This window comes from Pleurodeles waltl, chromosome 1_2 (assembly GCF_031143425.1).
Source record: "Pleurodeles waltl isolate 20211129_DDA chromosome 1_2, aPleWal1.hap1.20221129, whole genome shotgun sequence".
NCBI lineage: Eukaryota > Metazoa > Chordata > Amphibia > Caudata > Salamandridae > Pleurodeles > Pleurodeles waltl.
The window spans coordinates 1,291,792,532-1,291,806,751 of record NC_090437.1 but is presented as its reverse complement, the minus strand read 5'-3'; positions in this window follow the sequence as shown (position 1 = coordinate 1,291,806,751).

The window sequence follows — 14,220 nt, the reverse complement described above, 5'->3', positions numbered from 1 at the left end:
AGCAGTAAATGCTGGTTTTCAAATTTCTCCAGAGGTCGTCACATGATCGGTGCTGCCACAGTTGTACTGTTTACAGTGTTGCCACGTTCGAGAAGAACGACACTCCTCATGGGCTGCTTTCCACTACTGTTATTAATAGCGTCTGACAACCCCAGCCAGGGATGTTCAGCAACTGTCAGTTTCATTTCTCCTCTCCATCTCCTCCCATTCCAGAAGTGGAAGCATACCATTGCTAAGCACTCCCATGACCTCATGACATTCCAGACATAACAAGTACACCTTGGAAAGAATGAGATACCACGTCCACAACCAATACCACATGTCTTATCCATTTGTGGAATCATAGCCTTACCTTATACCTGTTCCTTATTCCTGATTCCTTCTAATCCTAATCCCTATGCCTCCTTTAGGAGAAAAGGTTCTTTATGGTTGACGTAATGGCTACCTGGTTTTTTAAATGTTGTTAAGCAATAAGTAACACAAACCCCCCAAACTGATTACTTTCGATTGAACAAAATAGTTAGCTAGCCTAACTGCAGTGAGGTATTACTGCTATATCTTGTACTTAGATGGCTATCTAGTATCTAAAAGACGATATGTTTTTCACCAAGTGCACAGACCACTACCAGCACTGCCACTGTAGCAGGAACATTGATGTTGGAGCAGGTGACCGAGGGAGATGGAGATGTTGTCTCTGTGGCTGCAGGGACAGGTGGTAAATCACCTTGCTTTCTTATTGACAATGTAATGTAATTCAAATATTTTATCACATAAAGTACATGTTTTGTTTCACTATGAAATTAAATCCTTTTGAAAAATCAAGTTTTCTTTTCTTTCTCTTGATTATTTTGATGTTCTGGTTTAAATATTGCTTGCGGTCAGTGCTATGATTAATTACCTAGCCATGATGTGATGCATGGATGGAAAACCTTGGCTCAGGTTGTGTGTGACTGACTAGTTCCAGTATCATCAGCCATCACATCCAAATAACATACCAGTGGCCCTAGGGGAACAAAAATGCTCTGCTACTCTATTATGTCAATATAGACATATTAAACAATTGTTTGAGCTGTGCATCACAATTAGGGGTCATTACAACATTGGCGATAAAAGCCGCTTACCGCCGTGCAGAAGACCGCCAATACTCTGCCGCGGAAATCCGCCACAGCTATCATGACACACATCTCAGAATACGCCGAAATTCAGACACCCACACAATTCCGCCACACCAAAGGTCAGTGATAAACTGGCGAAAACAAATCCTCCACCGTCACGCCAACAGAAACACGCCCATGTTATTATGACCCACGAATCCACGCGGTGGTCTTTCAACCGCGGTATTCCATTGGCGGTACACACCACAGCGCTCAAAATACACACACATCTCCAAAACACCGCCACATTGGACAATTCAAAATACACACACCTGATACACATACAAACACCACTCCCACACACCCAACACAATATAAAACACACACCCACATCACCCACAAACCCCTACGACCAAAAAATAGAGACGAAGGCGACAAAGAGAGCACAGCAATAGACAACCCCACCACACAGAGGCACACAACACCATCACCCATACAACATCCACGCACAAAAAAACCCACACCACTACACATCACCACACTCATCACCACATACACCACCCCACACATCACCTATACCACCCAATGGCACACCAAAGACACCCCAGGTTTTCGGAGGAGGAGCTCAGGGTCATGGTGGAGGAAATCGTACGGGTAGAGCCACAGCTATTTGGATCACGGGTGCAGCACACCTCTATAGCTAGGAAGATGGAGCTATGGTGAAGAATCGTGGACAGGGTCAACGCAGTGGGACAGCACCCAAGAAATCGGGAGGACATCAGGAAGAGGTGGAACGACCTACGGGGGAAGGTGCATTCCATGGTCTCCAGGCACAACGTTGCGGTTCAGCGTACTGGCGGCGGACGCCCACCTCCTCCCCCACAACTAACAACATGGGAGGAGCAGGTCTTGACCATTATGTATCCTAAGGGCCTCGGAGGAGTCGGTGGAGGAATGGACACTGGTCAGTCAAATCTTAACTATCATATCCCCCACCCTACCTGCATGCTATCGCACACCCCCACCCTCACCCCCTCCCCTATCACCCCAACTCCTTACATATGTCCCAACATCACAAACCACCCATCCCAACACCAAGCCCTGCATGCAACAACAAAGCATGGGCACCCATCACTAAAGCATGCCCACTGCACATACCCATACAACCCCCTAAACCATCATCACACAAGGTCCCACACAGGAATGCAAGCACTGGGGTACACGCTCACCCACCCATTGCACACCATGACACACACAGATGCAATAATCATGCTTTTATTCCCCTGCAGGACCACTACCTAATGTCACCAGACAGGAGGGTCCAGACATCTCTACCCCACCCACAGAAGAGGCCCACAGTGATGACAGCAGCTCTGGCCAACTGGATCCAGATGAACAGCCCGGACCATCGTGGGCCTCGGGACAGTCAGTTCCCCTCGCACAGGCACAGCCCAACACTGACCTTCCACCTTCTGGAAACACCAGTACAGCACCCACCCAGCGGGCCCATACCTCCGTCCCCAGGACACGTCAATCAGCTGTGTGTCCACCACTACAGGGAACCCAGGATAACCCACCACCCCAACAACAACAGGGACCTGCAGCCAGTGGCAGTGGGCACACAGTCCAGGGGACAGAGGCCTAGGACCACAGGGGAACTGGGAGGGCTGCTGTACGACAGGGGGCGGACAGGCCAAGGGAACCCACTCTCCACGAGGGCCTCTTCTCCATCATGGGAGCATACCACCACTCCCAGGAGACGATGGCTACGGTCCTGGCCAAGTTTCAGGAGACCCAGCGCATGCAGGAGGAACAGTATTTGGGGTTAAGGGAGGAACTCGGAACCATCAGCTCCGCCCTGGGCACCATCATAGGGGTGCTAAAGGACATACAGAACACCATGAGGGACACCGTGGCACTCCAAGGGGCCCCTGACACTAGCATGGATGATGAACTGCCCACCACCTCCGCCGGCGCTAGTGGACAGTACGCCCCGCCACAGGACCACCACACCAGCACCCCACCTCCTGCAGACGGAGAACCACCCCGCAAGCGGTCCCTGAGATCCAGGAACAGGACAGAGCATGATGGCAAGACCCCCGCTAAAAAATGAGACCACCCTGATTGTCATCCCACTGTCCCACTTTGTAACCCTGTCCATATTGGAACTGCCCCAGCTCCACTTCCTATGCCCAAATGGGCAGGGCACCTGTGAGACTAATAGACTGGACTCTGCCATGGACCTTCCTCCACCATCACCCATCACCATTTTACCACCCCCTCCAATAATTAGCACTTCAATAAACACCCTTGAACCACAAAACAATCTGGAGTCAGTCTGTGATTTTGAAAAGGTGTATTAGCTATGACAATGACAAAATCTGTTCTCAATAGTAATGTCAACATACCTATGTCACACATCACAAGTCCATGAAGGATGCAAGCAGATGACACACGTTGGTAACCACACCTGTGAAACCGTAATGGAAATGTACAACTCAGTTACCAAATACTGCATGAAATTGACAGACAGGATAGAGGTAGAAGTGTGAAAGAAAATGTATTAGTAAAGAAAGTGTTCTCACCTGTGTGTCACTGGAAATATTGCTGTATGACTGAGTCCCTGTTGTCAATGTCTTCTTCCTCTGCTTCCTCCTCATCACTGTCCACAGGCTCCACAGCTGCCACAACACCGTCATCTGGGCCATCCTCCTGCAGAAAAGGCACCTGGCGTCGCAAAGCAAGATTGTGAAGAATAGAGCAGGCGATGATGATCTGGCACACCTTCCTTGGTGAGTAGAATACGGAACCACCTGTCATATGGAGGCACCTGAACCTGGCCTTCAGGAGGCTGAAGGTGCGTTCGATCACCCTCTTAGTCCGCCCATGGGCCTCATTGTAGCATTCCTCTTCCCTGGTCCTGGGATTCCTCACTGGGGTCAATAGCCATGACAGGTTGGGGTAACCAGAGTCCCCTAATAGCCACACCGATGCCTCTGGAGTTGACCCATCACATAAGGGATGCTGCTATTCCGCAGGATGTAGGCATCATGCACTGAGCCAGGGAACATAGCATTTACCTGCGAGATGTACTGGTCTGCCAAACATACCATCTGTACATTCATCGAATGATAACTCTTCCGGTTCCTGTACACCTGTTCACTTCTGTGGGGGGGACCAGAGCTAGATGGGTCCTATCAATGGCACCTATGATGTTAGGGATATGTCCCAGGGCATAGAAGTCACCTTTAACTGTAGGCAAATCCTCCACCTGAGGGAAAACGATGTAGCTCCTCATGTGTTTCAGCAGGGCAGGCAACACTCTGGACAACACGTTGGATAACATAGGCTGGGACATCCTTGATGCCATGGCCACTGTTGTTTGAAATTACCCACTTGCTAGGAAATGGAGCACTGATAGCACCTGCACTTGAGGGGGGATTCCTGTGGGATGGCGGATTGGTGACATAAGGTCTGACTCCAACTGGGTACACAGTTCCTGGATTGTGGCACGATCAAACCTGTAGGTGATGATTAAATGTCGCTCCTACATTGTCAACAGGTCCACCAGCGGTCGGTACACCGGAGAATTCCGCCATCTCCTCACATGTCCCAGCTGACGGTGCCTAGGAAGGACAAAAGCGACCACAGAGTTAAGCAACTCAGAGGTATGTACCCACAGCTACACAGAACACGAAACATAATCCAAAACGTTGTGTGTAAGAGTGTTGAGTCCAGGCCTGGGTATGTGTGACGCAGTTGAAAATGAAGCCATGTGGGCCCGTGAAATGGCGGCTTCCTGACCTCTAAATTGGGACAATTGGATGTAAGGTAACTGCGCTGGCGTTGTACACCGTCGCGGTAGGTGGTCGAAGACTACGGCGCAATGCTGCATTGGTTAACATTGGACCCTATGGGTCCCAGGAGCCAATGACGAAGTGGGGCGGCGGTGATGATACGCACCGCTGTGGATGTGACCGCCGTGGACGTGACCGCAGGGATGGGGGCCCCTCACTTCGACGGTGCAGTTGCTAATGACTTCTCTTCTCCCCCGTACATGTCATGTAGGTCAGCGCCCACCAGAAGAAGGATATTTGGCGTGCCATCGCCAAGGACGTCTGGACCCTGGGGGTCCACCAGAGACGGAGCACCCACTGCCATAAAAGATGGGAGGACATTCGCCGCTGGAGCAAGAAGACGGCAGAGGCTCAGGTGGGGATTGCCTCCCAACGTGGGAGGGGTGCCCGTCGCACCATGACCCCCCTGATGTTCCAGATTCTGGCGGTGGCCTACCCTGAGTTGGATGGGTGCATGAGAGCATCACAGCAGACACCAGGGGGTGAGTACACTCTCATTCTGCTGACTTTGCACACAGTGGAGGGGTCTGGGTGGGGCAGGAGGGCTGTGGGTTTCCCTAGGCCAGGGCGAGTTCCCTAGGCTAGGCCCCTCCGTAATGCAGGCCATGTGACACTCCACCCCACCTCTGTAGAGTGCCAAGTACAGGTATACATGCCCCTGTGTCATCTATGTGTGCAGATGTCCACCATTGCCATATAGGCCATATCCCAGGAACTGCATCTGTAGAGCCCAAGAGCGCGGCGTAGTGCAGGGGGCTGATGTGTCTGATTTGTCTGCCAACGGTAGTGGTAAGCCATGCACTCAACCAGTCTTTCTTCTGTTTCCCCACCCCTTTTTGTGCTCTCCCTGTTCTTTTGTGCATCAGCATCATCAGGCGGAGGTACAGTGGCACCGGAGCACGAGGGGGCTGCATCCCACATACCCATGGAGGGCCACACCACGGACTCAGAATACACCAGTGGGACGGAGGGCGAGGGGAGCTTCACAGCGGTCACCGGATCAGCAACCAGTGAAACAGACTCGTCCTCCGATGGGAGCTCCCTTGTGGTGGCGGCACCATCTGTGCCCCCCACTTCTACAGGTGCAGCCGCCACCCCCCCACCACCCCTGCCCTCCCAGGAGCCCCTCAGCCTTCGCCCTGTGCCCGCTCACCCAGGAGGTTGGGCATCACCTTCGTCCCAGGCACCTCAGCCCCTGTCCCTGTCACCCCTGCTGCCCCCAGTGAGGATGCCATTGACCTTCTTAGGTCACTCACTGTTGGGCAGTCTACCATTGTGAATGCCATCCAGGGTGTAGAAAGGGAGTTGCAACACACTAATGCATTCCTGGAGGGCATTCATTCTGGTCAGGCTGCCCATCATCGAACCCTGCCATCTCTGGCCTCAGCACTGATGGCAGCCATTGTCCCTGTGTCTAGCCTCCCCCCTCCAACTTCCTCCACCCAGACCCAATCCCCTGTACCTCAGCTTATCCCAAGCACACCATCAGACCAGCCTGCATACACCTCAACACACAAAGGCAGCTCAGGCAAACATAGGCACCACACATCCCACAGGCACTCACACATGCATCACCCACATAGACACACCAGCATCCACTGCCTCCACTGTGTCCCCCTCGTCGTCGTCTCCCTCCTCCCTCCCAGTGTCGTCTACACTCTCACCTGCATGCACTACCACTACAGCCACCAGGACTCGCACCACAACACCCAGCACCACACCCCGCTCACTTGCACTCACCACCCCCACTACCATTTACACGTCCCCTGTGTCCTTTCCCATTGTGTCTGTGACACCCCCTCCCAAAGTACACAAACGCGGGCACACACACACCCAACATCCATCCACCTCACGACAGCCTCCAGAACATGCACCTGCACCCAAATCATCAAAGGTTAGACCTCCTACAACCACCTCCTCTTCCTCCACTCCCAGACCCCCTTCAGCTACCCGTCCCAGTGTTCGTCAGAAACTTTTCCTGAGCAACGTTGACCTCTTTCCCACCACCCCCCCCTCCAATTCATAGGTCCCGTAGTAACACCTCAGCCAAAAATTCTCCGGTACCAGTGGTGCCTGTTAGAGGTATGTGGAGTGCACCAGGGCAGCCAGTGTGACACGGAGCCAAAGCACAGCCAGTCCCCCCCCTGTGAAGCACCAGAAGTTGGACAGTGGCCGACAGGAGAGGGTGAAGACTCCTGCCGGCAAAGCCACTCACAAGGGTCCCGGGGGGAGTGTTGAGTCAGCTGTGACTCCTCCCAAGGTGGAGAAGGAGAAGAAGAAAGTGCCAAAGTCTGGGAAGAGCAGCACAGAGGAGAAGGCCGCTGCCCAGGAGGCCACCGCCAGCCCCATCGTCACTGGTCAGGAGACCACCGCCAGAGTCAGTGCCCAGGAGGGCAGCAAAATCGTCACTGGTCAGGAGATCACCGCAAGAGTCAGTGCCCAGGAGGGCCCCGGCAGCCACAGCCCCGCTGGGCAATGAGGGACCGCCAAGGCACACACCGCTACACAGGTCACAGACAACAAAGTCAAGCACCGCTGAACAGGGTAAAGACCGCCATGGCAAGCACCGCTGAACAGGTCATGGACAGCAAAGTCAAGCACCGCTGAACAGGGCAAGCACCACTGAACAGGGCAAAGACCGCCAACACAAGCATCTCTAGCCCATGTGCGGCAGGGGCAGTGACGGAACTGGGACCGTCACAGGGAGAGTGATGCACTCTGGCCACCAGTCCCCCTCCAGAACCAGTGGAGACTGTTATCCACTTGAGAGTCTGTGGCTTTGCACTCCCCAGGATGGTACAGTGGGCAAACCACCCACTGCAAAGACTTGTGAGACTGTGGCTTTGCACTCCCCAGGATGGTACAGTGAGCAAACCACCCACTGCAAAGACTTGTGAGACTGTGGCTTTGCACTCCCCAGGATGGGCAAACCACCCACTGCAAAGACTTGAGAGACTGTGGCTTTGCACTCCCCAGGATGGTACAGTGGGCAACCCACCCACTGTAGAGACTTAAAAGACTGTGGCTTTGCACTCCCCAGGATGGTACAGTGGGCAAACCACCCACTGCAAAGACTTGTGAGACTGTGGCTTTGCACTGCCCAGGATAAAGAAGTGGCCAAACCACCCACTGCAAAGACTTGTGAGACTGTGCCTTTGCACTCCCCAGGATACATCAATGGGCATGGAGCCCCGTCGTAGATCTGGCGTGATGCTGTCATCCGGCTGAGGTGCCCCCCCTTCCCTTCCCCCTTTGGTGCCTGTTGTATTTCTATCTGATGCCCCTGCAGTGTTCTCTCCGTTTCTGGACAGGTATCTGATGTGGGCCTCGCCCATGCATTTTGGGCCCAGTGGTCCACGGACATTGAATGGTGCATACCTGCACTGCTAATCGTGATGTATATTTTTGGAATGTGTATATATTTCTGTATATATTAGCTTACTGTATGTTGATACATTACAACGGTTATACTCATTTCCTTTTGTGTTTGCATTCTTCCGGGGGGTTTGGGGGTTGTTACAGTGATGTTTGGAAATGCATTGGTGTGTGTGTTGTAGTGTGCAAGGGTCGGGGTGGGGGTGGGGGTGTTGCGTGTGTGTGTCCCTGACTTTTGCCTCCCCCCTCCCCTATGTCGTAGGTGCAGTACTCACCGTTGTCTTTCTTGATACAGGGCATGTCGTGGTTGGAGAGGATGGGAAGAGCACAAAGTTGGGGAAAGGGTTTTGGTTTTGGACATGGGACTTTATTATTTTGGACTAACTGATGTAAATTCAGTTCAGGCCAACTGCGATGGAGGATAGGCTGGCTACAGAACCCACGCAGGGTCCCTTGAAAAAGTTGATAGAGCAAAGCACAGAAGTAGAACGCGCAGTGCAGTGATATTTTCTATGCATTGTCAGTGGGCTCTGCTGAAATACAGGCAATGGGTCATTGTTGAGCCACACAGAGCATCGTAATCGGGCCACGAAGATTATTAATCCACTGTCATTGAACAGCCTTTGTGTCAGTGTCCAAGGAGCAATGCGGCAGAATTTCTCACACACCCGAAGCAATGCATCAGTTTTTGCACAAATAATCCTTAGATCCTACTATTGAGGCTCAGGACTGGAGGGGGCATCTCGTGCAGGGGCAGAACTCACAAATGGCAGAGTCCAGCAGCACCAGGAGAGTTGCAGGCAGTCTTTGATGTTCCTAAGACTCCAGAAGAACAGGGGACAAGCCAGCAAGCTCTTAGAGGCACTCTGGGTTCAGCAGAATGGGTCTTGTCCTCAGCAGGGTAGAGATCAGCAGGCAGCAGGGCAGCTCAGCAGAGCAGATAAGCAGTTCCTTCGAACAGTCAGTTCAGGTGAAGTGGCAATCCTTAGAGCACAGCAGACTTTACTGCAGCAGAGTTCTTTTCAAGTATAGTAGTGTACTGATTTAGTAGGGTGAGAGACCTAGTACTTATACCTAAATGTGTCTTTGAAGTGGGGCTGACCATTAGGGTGTAATCAGCCCTTTGTGTGGAAACAGACACTTCCCTAATGAAGTGTAAATGTTAACTTCCCTCCACCACTGGAGCCCAGGAATGGCCATCAGACTGTAGATGAATGCAGATGATTTATTTGTCACACCCACCCTTCCTGTGTTTGTGGCTGTCTAGAGGGAATGCGCAAAGCCTAGCTGTCGCCTAACCCTGACGTGTATTGGAGACAGGCTACAATGCACACAGATCAGTAGGAGCATAGAAATATCCACTTTCTAAAAGTGGTATTTCTAAAATAGTAACGTTAAATTCGACTTTACCAGTAAAGAGGATTGATCATTACTATTCCAATGATATGAAACATAAGGTAGCTTCTCCTTTCTGATCAGGAATTACAGCTTAAAAGTATAATAATTAACTCCCAGTGCAGGTCTGTGAGAGGACTAGGCCTCACAGTAGTGAAAGACGAGTTTGGAGTTATTCACTACCAGGACATGTAAAGCTTAAAAGCCATTTACTTATATAGCGCCCTGCCTTCTGGGTCCCTTAGGGCCTAATTTAGTGGTGAGTTATATGCAATAAAAGGAGAGTTTAAGGCTTGGCAAGGGGTTTTAAATACCAAGTCGAAGTGGAAGTGAAACGGCACACACAGGGTCTGCAATGGCAGGCCTGAGACAGGGTGGAAAGGCTACTTGTGTGGATGGCACAATCAGCGCTGCAGGCCCACTAGTAGCATTTAATTTGCAGGCCGCAGGTACATGGTATAATACTTTACAAGGGACTTACAAGTAAATTAAATATGCCAGTTGTGGATACATCAATGTTACCATGTTTAGGGGAGAAGCACAACCACTTTAGCACTGGTCAGCAGTGGTGAAGTTCTCAGAGTCCTAAGGACAACAAAAAGATACAGCAAAAACAGGAGGTAAAAGGCACAAAGTCTGGCGGAAGACCACTCTAAGGATGACAGGTCTATCAATGGGTTTTACTTTTTTCTTTGTGATCATTATCTGACTTTCTATTTCTAGCTAGTGTAGTATTGATATAGCATTGCTGAGTGTACTGCTGACAAGTGAGTGCAACATTGAGCCTCCCTTTTAAATTGTTTATCAAATTGTCATATATTATTACATCTCTTGCCTCTAAATGTTCCCACCTGAAGTCCCTTGCCATGTATTATTCTTCAGTAGGTGACTTACCTCCTCCTGCGATCCAGTTATACCCCGCCACCAAAGTGGCACTGTCTGGAAACAGAAAACTGGCAAATGTAAATCTCTTTCACTTGATGAAGTTTAGGTGTCTTGGGTGCAGGTGCATGGGTGGAAGGCATGTGTGTGTGCTGGGTGTCTGTTGGGCGTGTGAGTGCGGGCGTGTAGGTATTTTGGGAGGAGGGGGGATGAGATGCAGGGAGATGCCATGGTGGATGGGTGACTGTCTGTTGGGTGGTACCTGGAGGCAAGCTGGATGTGCTGCATGTGGGGGTGTTGGTTGTTGTGGTGAGTGCGTATGTGGTGAAAGGGGTGGATGCATGTGGGTCTGGAAGTGTTTATGACTGTGGGTATGATGGGACTTGTGGCTAGATAAGGGAGTGTTGGTGTCATGCAGCTGGTGTGAGTGTTCTAGTGTCTGTCTCTGAGGGGGTGGTGTTGTGGTCAATGTAGGGAGTGCATGTTGTTGTATGTGCAGGCGGGTGTTGTCTGTGTGCATACCGGTGGTGGGTCTTGTTGCGGCTGTGTTTGTCACTGCAAACCGTGTCTGTTGAGGTGGATGAATGGCGGTCTGACTGTGTGCTCAGGATGGGTATTGGGAAAGGGGATATGGGATTGGGAGGAGGTTGCTGGAGGGGAGATGGAAGACAAAGGGACACTGGCTAGTATCAGCGAGGAGGTCAGAGCCTAAAAGGATCTCAGCTAGCCAGCTATGGAACTGTGAATGCCTTCCAGGTAGGCATTGCTCTGCTGTACCTGAGCTGCCACTCCCTGGATGGCATTCACAATGTTTGACAGACCCACAGAGATGGACCCCAGGAGGTCAATAACCTCCTCACTGAGGGCAACAGGGCTGACTGGGGCAGGAGCAGAGGTGTCTGTGGCGAAGGAGACGCCCACCCTCCTGGGTGAGCAGGCACGGGCAACTGGGTGGGGAGCTACAGGAGGGTGGTGCTGGTAAGGGTGGTGTCAGACAAGGATGGTGGTGGGCTGATCCCAGATAGGTCCACCACCGGCAGAGAGCGTCCACCGGACTAGGAATCCGAAGATGATGCAGATGATCCTGTCTCCCTGTGGCACTCCCCTTACCCTCCGTCCAACTGATCCTCTCGGCTCCGCTGGTGTCAGCCTCCTGGGTCCTGTGGGCTACTGCTTTCCCACTCGCCGGTGCCCCTTCTCCTTTGCCTGATGATGCTGATGCACACAAAGACAGAGGAGGAGAGAGAGGGAGGAAGAGAGTGAAAGAGGGTGGGAAAGGGTCAATACCTACCTACCATTAACAGATCAACATGTACATCTCTCCAATTATAATATGACATTCCATGCCATTACAATGACACTGCATTTCAGAAAATACACATTGTGACATGCAAGATGCAATGCTTAAAAACCTGCTATTGTGGTATCATTTTGACTTAGTGAATTGGTCCAGGCTGAAACACTGCATAGCAGCATTGTGATTGCCAGAGCGGTGTCATACATGACATTTAAACACTAGGGTTGGACTCCTAAGGGACTTACCACAGCTACTACCGTACCATAGTTGGAAAGGCTAGCCCACAGAATGATAGGTCTTATAATAGATTTTGCTGTGCTCTTTGCCCACATAGAGTCACATGTAGCAGAATGCCAAGGTTGTTTCTCTACACATATTCTACACTCTTAACATATGTCAGCATGGTAAGGTATCATGGCCAAAATACTGTCCCATTGAGGACATACGTGTAGAGGACCCCTGATGTCACCCCCACAATAAGTTCATGGAAGCTACTGTGCCAGATAAAGATAGCCTCAGTCACAGTGGGAGACAAATACTGATGTGATAGCACTTACACCTCAGGTATATTGATGCAGATGGAAGAAGCTGGTCTGACACAATGCGTAGGGTGTCCACACTCACCCAACCATTGATTATGTCAATTTGATATAAGCTGACAGCATTGTATTGCCACACATAATCGATTCAGAGCCTGCCAGGGTGACTGATACCCATTGTTGATGTGCATCTACCACTGATCACATGCACATCTGCCCACAAGTAAGCCATCCAATTCAAAAGAAGGCCTAATATGTGTGCGGTGGTAGCTTGTACTATCCCCTTGTGGCTGCTGTGATGCCCTCAAGTGCCCATCCACCTTCAGGGTAGGCAACCACCCAAATGTGGGCCATTATGGAGGGTCAAGGTCCAATGGGCACTCCTCCCTTGTTGGAGGGACATCCCTAGCTGGGCCTTCGCTGTCTTCTGGGCCAAGCGTCTTAGGTCCTCCCACCGTTTTCTGCAGTGGGTGCTCCTCCGGCTATGGACCCCCAGGGTCCGCACTTGCTTGGTGATTGCACACCATATCCCCTTCTTCTGATAGGCGGTGACCTGCATGGGTGACACAGCAGAAGGAAAAACTCATGAAGAGTGGCACCACATCAGCAGCAGTGGACTACTCACATCATACACATCACATGCCCACACTAACGTGTCTTCGAGGCACAAATGCATGTACTTCATGGCCCCTGCATGCGTCCACTCCCTGTGCGGCATGGCAATGCCTTACAGCTTCACGCACCCCTATCACAGAGGACAATGGAATTGGGCTCACCTGCTCTTCTGGTGCCCCATAGAGCTGTCCATACAAGGGTAGGGCCCCGTCCACAAGTCTCTTCAACTCCTCCTAAGTGAAGGCTGGGGCCCTATCACCTGCAGGACGTGACATGATGGCTCCCAGAAACAGTACACAGCAGCTCATGTAGTGTCAGGAGTGTCAGGAGTCAAGTGAGCTAGGAGGCAGAAAAATGGCAGTTACAGCCACTGCGTACACGACCGTCATAGCCGGTGGTGATCTTCATTGGCTCCAGTCCCCCATAGGCAGTAATGTGAAACAATGAGGAGTTGCACGGCGGTTTTGACCGCTTATTGTCATGACGACATACTCCGGCGGAATTAGGTCACTTCCATCTGTCCAGTGCCCACAGAACAAGCGGCTGCCATTTTAAGCACATTTTATGGTTTGTAATGGAATAATAAGTGTGTCATACTAGACATATGTACCGAATGCTGAGTAGGCCTATGTTCTGTCATCATGGCTGGGCCCATAAATGTGATAATCATGCCACAGTGGTGTATGATGGACGACTGTCAATTCCAGTGCATGTCCAGTGGCTCAATACCTCATGGGCGGTGTAAATAAATTAGGCACTGGCATTTGTACATACATGGGCAAATATGCACCATTAACATGGAACATTAGACGTGATGTGTGTGACATGCTGTTGTTCAGGGCCTGTAACGGGCAGCTACATGGTTTGCATGGGCCCTCTATATGGCCATAATGTTATGTGGCAACTGTTGGGGCCTGTCTACAGTGTTTGTTGTGTGCAACAAGGATCTTGTTAGCTAGCATGTGTTGAGTGGTTATCAAGTTGTAAATTCTCTCCTCTCTATCCTAGATACCAGGTATTGGGGAGAATGAGACATGCACCAGTGTACCACCCCCTAGTAGACCTTTCAACCCTGGAGGAGCGACACATCATCCAGACCTATCATCTGAATCGTCACACCATAATGGAACTATGTACCCAGTTGGAGCCAGATCTATTGCATGCTA